Here is a 7,518-nt window from a genome sequence, read left to right on the forward strand (position 1 = left end):
AAATTGTCCAAACATAGATATACAATACAATAAACATCTCATTAAAGAACCTATGTTATTATTCTACACACGTTAAGTTGTTGACTCGAGGCAATGCAAGTAAAAAGGAAAACGAATCGACATGTAGGTACAAATCTATACGCAAAAAATGAGAAAGTTGTGTGACCAGAGAAAAGCAGACGAAACTAAGTGGCGATGTCAATAGCGTATTTTATGATCGTTATGTCTTCCGAGTTCATTAACATACGTCAAGCATAGAGGTAGAGTCTTCGCCTTGAGGCAATTTCAATGACAACAATCAATAACTCAACTATCTATGTGGAGAAGTTTTCTCCTTCGTTTGCAGTGACAAAGGAACATAAAGCTACACAATACGAACACAGCTTGCCCACCACATACCGCACACCGCACACCGCACACCGCATCTACAGACAAGTTTCCTTGGCTGTACCCACATAAAAATGAAAATTGCTCATCATTGAACGAAAAAAGCCATTAAAATCTCTCTGTAATAAGTTGCCTATAAACAGTTTAAACTCGTCTTAACAGCAAACAATATAATAACTCGTAGCGTGACGTGACAGAAACATATTGTACCGCGGACGAGAACTTATTTCGGGCAGAGATCTTTTAGCTTTAGCTCCTAGAATTTATAATAAGCTTAAAAATATTTTATTCACCCAACCCAATGTAACTACCATACAATAAAATAAAATAACCCAGTGGATTATTAAGTCAGGAAGGAAAGAAACTAAAAGCTTATTAAACTACATTGCAAGGTAAGTAATATTAATATTATCCACGACAACTTTAACACTATTAAATACAAATACAAGAAGAATAAAATTTATTTATATATGTATGTATGCAAGTATGTGTATGCAAGAGTGAGTATGTATGTGTGGGTGTGTATATGTGTGGGTGTATATATGTATGTATGTGTATGTATGTGTATGTGGGTATATGTATATATATATATATATATATATATGTAAGTATGCATATATATATATGTGTGTGTTTGTATGTGTGTTTTTGTATAAATGTTTATATGGGTGCACACGTGTGAGGGTATGAATTATATATTAAGATATATGAATAAACATATATGTTACTCTGACTTAGCACGGATCTTCTCCTAATAGGCATTACTTTTTAATATAAAATATAAATAATAAATATATATATATAAAATGTATGAACGTAACGGAAAATTGAAATTAAACTGTATTTAGTTGATTACACTTTTTTTGATACATAAGTCCCAAGCCCATGGGACCAAAAGTACCATGTTGAGTTTAGACAAGTAATTAACACTCACATACGATTATATCATCACAAATATTATATAGGATCCGAAACGTAATAATAATTTAAAAAAATTAAAATATGGCACATCAATATGGTGAACAGTAAACTCAAACATTTGTTTTACATTTAGTAAAAGAGAGAGAGAAAAAAAGGTGGTTACAAATTTGAAAAATAATCATGTGGAGAAAGAAGAAAAAAAATGTTTCAAAATTAAGGTTAATTGAAATAAAAAGTAAAATCTACACTAAACCATGAAGAAAAGGGGGGGGGGGGGGGGTAAAGTGGGAAGGATAGAAAGAAAGGAAGGGAAAATGAGGAGTGAGAATGACAAACTTCTAAAGTCTTGTCTTGATAGGCTACCAAAAAAAAAGTGCTGCTTACTATTGAACAAATGATCCAGATACATTTTCCAAATATTTTTTATTACGGATGTTTTTTTTTCTGAAGGAATAGGTAACCCGCTTAATTTCTATTTTAGAGGCTTGTCAGCAGGTGGGAAAGAGAGGATATGGAAGGAAGTTATAAAAAATACACAACACAGATTAATTGAGATAAAAATATGTCTTGGATTTTTTTTCTTGCTAGCGGGATTCGAATCCACGACGCCATTTTCGCGGTTGGCCATCTAACCAACTGCCCCATGGTGCCTGTTTAATTGAATTAATATCTTTAATGTAACTGGCGTTAATTATTAATGCATTATACAACATACTCTGAAGAGACTTGTACATTACGCAAGATGATAAAGGTTTTAACTTTATAAAGCATGTTTCTTCGCAGAAACCCGTCTTTCCTTTTTTCTCCTGTTATGTATATTTTATGGTCGTCAGTAATTTTCTTAACCAACTTCACCTAACCTAACCTAACCAGTTCTTCTAGAAATATTGTAAAGGACACCGCTTATCCTTTGTCGTATTATATTACATGACCAAGTCTGGAAACCAGGATTACTTAGATACCAGCAAAATATGTTTTCTTTTCATGTGTGTATAATATATGTACATGTTTATGTATTTCCCGTGTTCGGGAGGAAAAAAATATTACAGTTCTGTGGGTGAAATATAACCAGAATCCTTGACGAGTGTTTTCGACTCGATGGCTACTCTCGGGTAAGAATCCTGGATAAGAAAATCGACAGAAGATTAGTCCGTCTTGTGGTTAGCGCGTTTATACGTAGTTCCATGATAAGGCCGCGGTCTGAGGTTCGAATCTCGCTTTACCACAGCATTAATCCTAATAAAATCACCACAATAATATCATAATAAACATACCTTAATCGCCTTTCTTCTATACTTTATTTTATTTTTATTTTATTTTATTTATTCATATTTTTATCTTACAAACTATAATTAATAATAAAAATGTGTCCTCACTGGGGTTACCCGTGCCGAGGACACTTAACAATATACTTTTTTGAAATGTTTTTACATTAGAGAATAAACAAAGCAGACTTACTTAATAAACAGAGATAATTAACAAAATAATCACAGTTTTAAAAACAAGGTATATATGTACATCTATATTATTTATATTACAAAACGCACAATGAAAATAACAAAAACCTAACACTTGTGGATCGGTTGATTCAATATTGGTTTTCAATATTGAATATTTCCTCTTTATATATTTTTCTGTTTGGTTTTATTGTTAATTATTGTTAATTATTGTTATTAAGACTATTATTATTATTATTATTATTATATACATACATACAACCTAAGCCAATAACAACAGTTATATGAAGAAACATATGTACAAGAAACTGAATAAAAAGAACATAAAATTATGTAGCAAAGACAGACAAGGGCAATAAAATAATGATACACATTATATTCATAAACACGATAAACATATAGGACTTCGAGCTAAACTATGCGAATCCATCTTCATCGTACACTGTTTTAGTGGCGAAGAGATCTACAAAAAGCCGGAAGATCTATTCCAAAGAATTCCAAGTTGTGTGACGATTTGACAAATCTACACATTCTGGACATTGGGGCATAAAAACAAAAGTTGCTCTTAGAAGATTTGATATATTATAGCAGATTTTGACTTTTCGTGACATGGTTAGGAACACGAAAAGAATGGTATAAACTGTCATTTCGTTTTTTTATTGATAACTTTATACTTTATATACCATTATATCTTAATTATTTTTCCAATTGTGTGTTTGTCTTATTTTGATTTTTTAAATAATTAGTAAAAAATCTCATACATACGTATTAATTTGGCGTGATTTCCACACAATTTAAAATACGAGATTCTTTTTAATTGAAAATAAAAATTTTAATTAGCTCTTCTGTAAAGTTGCTATATGCCGCCTGGTAAGTTTTTTTTTCCAGCGTTGATATTATTTTTGTGCCATTGAGTATTGCGAGAAATTGTATTTTTTTGGAAGCATTTCAATATTTTTAAACCATGTAAGTAAATATAACTAACTTTGAACGAAGTAGATTGTGTACCTTGATATATTTTTAATAAAATATGAAACACTGCTTAATTTATTGAACAAAAATATAAAACAAATTCATGAAATCTTATTTTCATAAATGCACATGAAAAATAAGTACGTTTTTCATGAAACGAAATTATTTTCACGATTCAAACACTTTATTGTTTTTTTTTTATTTAAGGAAAAAAAGTTTTACAATATATTTTTTAAGTATATGCATGTGATATTTATACACATTACTACCTCTCTAATTTAGAGAGAGTTAAAGTTTTTTTACAAAACATTCAAAATATATATACATTTATACAAAAATCGATGACTACAGCATTCTTTGAATGGCGCAGATAATAAAACTGCCTTCCTCTTATGCAGCTGACAAATGGCATAATCGATTGGGTAGATTCCCCTATAATACAATTCAAGGGGAAGAAGGAAAAAGACAACATAGAGGGGTTTAATAGAAGAAAACATGGCGCATTGAAAAAATCAGCCCTTAATCGATTTCGGAGGCAACCCAAAATGATAGTAGTTCTTGATTTATTATATTTACCTATATACATTTATTAAGTGTTGTGTAGTTTTAGGAAAAATAAAATTTCTAGGTTTATTACAGAAAAATACGGATTTAATCGTTTTATCCGAAAATTTAGGATGGCGATCGATGTATCTTGCGCCTCGTCGCGACATCTTTAAAACAGCAATGTTTATTATAAAAAATAAAAAAATATGCACGCTAAGTAAGTATTAACATCCTTATTCTGAACCTTTATAAAGGAGTGTTTTCGCTACATATTTACTCAAATAAGCTTAATATTGTTGATTGATGTGCAAATTTAGTATTATTTTCCAAATAAAGATCCTATTATTTATTTATTTATACTTTTACATAGTTCGTATTTTATTTTTTATACAGAATAATGTTCTCCTCACTGGGGTGTCCCGTGCCGAGGGAAACATTTTACAAAATGTGAAACATGCCTTAAATTAGTCATTTAACAAATTTAGCATAGTAATAATAATAAAAATACTATAATATAATATAATTATAATATAATAATATAATAAAATCAACCTAATTATCATTAAAATAATAAACAACATAAACTTAAATAATCAAAACAAACATAACCAATTTATACGGATTAATAGAACAAATTTCATAAACAGTACACACATTTTAACTATTTGGCTTGATCCACTCATCGATCTGTGCTCAACCCACCTCCACTATCCATTTTTTAATAGCAATTTTATATTGAGAGTACTTACTAATTGTCCTTATGGATAATGGAAGTAGATTGTACATTTTATATTACCGAAAGTTATATTAAATTTTTTTTGCAGCATCAGGGTGGACAAGAGTTGAACTCTTGTATTTGTAACGGAAGGCAGAGAATAATGTTTGTGTGCGCATCGTAATAAAGCTTTTACATAAAGTTGTTTTATTGATTTTACATTAAGATTTTCGAATATACCGAGGGAGCTAGTTCTGATAGGGACTCTTAAGATAATTTTTTTAAAGGTTTTTGTACAATTATTACTATACATTCGTAAATACACAGGAATTTTTATTTTGGATCCATATCCTCACTGCGATATTCATATTTTTTATAATTGAATAAAATTTACTTCTTGCCCATACTGATCATCGTGGTTTCAAATGTGACAGGGTTTAAGGAACACCCTGTATACTGTTGCACCCTGGTTGCTCTGACGGCGATAGGGGTAGATTGAAAGCAGTAAATGTAAATTCGGAGAAAAAAAACGCAAATATTTTGTAAACGAAAAATTTAAAAATATTTTTTTAAATACCGTTCATTACAGCTTAAAAAAATGTTTTGTAGTGTGCGGATCTAAAAAGAGGCACGAGAACTTTAAAACGGATCCGGGTTAATAGACCACAAAGGAATCAATGTAGAAAAAATAGACCACGGAGGAAATGAACTGACGACATCGTCGAACTTATAGGACATGGGTAGAAACAAAGAGCCCAGGACAGAAAAAAAGGAAGAATTTGGAAATGGCAATGGAGATAAACGGACTGATAAGAAGAAGAAGAAGAAGCTTGCAATTTAGCGTATGATTGGATTCGGTAGACAACATGAAGTTATATATCTTATAGATTGCAATTTTACTTAACCTCAGTAAAATCTTGAGGCCTTAATAAATATTCCAAAAAATTGTAGGCTTAAATTCTACGGACACAATCACATAAGTCAATTATTTTTTAAAAAAACACATATTTTCTCATTTTGTAGTATGCACCTATGTTCACACGTGTTCTAAAACACGAAAGTCAAATAACCATATTAAGGATAGTATTATCAATGTAATTTATCACACAAAACCAATTTATTAATTATAATAATAAAAATACGTATATAGTTTTATTCCACCTTTATTTATTATCGACTGTGGAATCATCTCCCATCCACCATCAAAGATGTTACTACATTATCTTTGTTTAAATCACGTCTGAAGAAACATCTCCTTTTTCTTACTTAATCTTTCCCCCTTTCCTCCTTTCCTCTTTCCTCTTTTTTTCCTTTTTCCCATTGAGTAATAGTTTTTATTTAAGGTAATTCATTACGTTCATTTCTATTTTTATATATCTTTAGCTTTTGAATCTTTTTTTCGATTGAATATGTTCTGCACCTTGAATTATAAAAATATAACTTTTATTTTATTTGTTGGTTGGAAGAAATTACCATTTGGCAATAAACCCGCCAATGCACAAATAACATTATGTACATAAAGTTAAATAAATAACTATTTATAAATTTCAAACCCGGTCACTGGTAAAAATTTATAAATAAAAGTGGAATTAAACTATATTCGTATTTTTATTATTATAATTAAAAATGTAGTTCCATCAAGAAATGTCAGTAGAAAAACTCAACAAATGTATTAGTTATCAGCCAAAAAAAAGTTTTCTCGATGAAGAAATATTTTTATTTTACAAATTTATAAAGAAGAAAAAATAAAAGAATTTGAGATGAATAAGTCACTCAGATACCACCATAATACTAAAATTCCTAAATTCCATACCAGTGATGGTCAAAATAGCTTTGTCTTCAAAGGTGTAAAAAAAGATAATAATTTTCCCAATGAACTAAAAACTATTAAAAATAATATATCAATAAATAAATTTAAAGTTAATCTAAAGAAATTTTTTGAACACGTGTAAAAACCACATTAAATTTTAATTAGTACGAATGTATTATTGTTTCATGTTTTTTCTTTATATATCCTGTTTTTATTTTTCTTTTTCATGTACTCGTATTTAAAATTATATAAACTCCTATAAATAAACAACTAAAACAGTGTAAGTCACTCTCCAAGCACAAGAGTTAGTCTCTTTTTTTTTGAGAGTTACAGTGAATATACTAGATGTGTAAAAGTAGATATGTTTAGAATTTTGCAAAAACATGTTCTATTTATGAAATTTATTAATAAAAAAAGTAATAAAGATTTAAAAAAAAACTTTACGTCTTAAACGACGTTATTACATTGAAGAGTTTTCACATGATTATGTATTCCTAATTATTAGCAATAATTCAATTCCTATAAGTATGGAGCAGAAAAGGATATTCTTTTAATGTTAGATTTGATTCCTGCAATATTTGAGACACAAAAAAATGTCTCCTGAAAAGTAAGGGATTTTGACTTATGTGATTTTTCCCCCCGCCCATAGAATTGTTATATTATTTATTTTCTTAATGGCCACGATGAAAAAGTTGAACTAATAAAATGTC

This window comes from Micrasema longulum, unplaced genomic scaffold (genome assembly GCF_059751315.1).
Source record: "Micrasema longulum isolate JH-2025_06_02 unplaced genomic scaffold, ASM5975131v1 h1tg000548l, whole genome shotgun sequence".
Taxonomy (NCBI): domain Eukaryota; kingdom Metazoa; phylum Arthropoda; class Insecta; order Trichoptera; family Brachycentridae; genus Micrasema; species Micrasema longulum.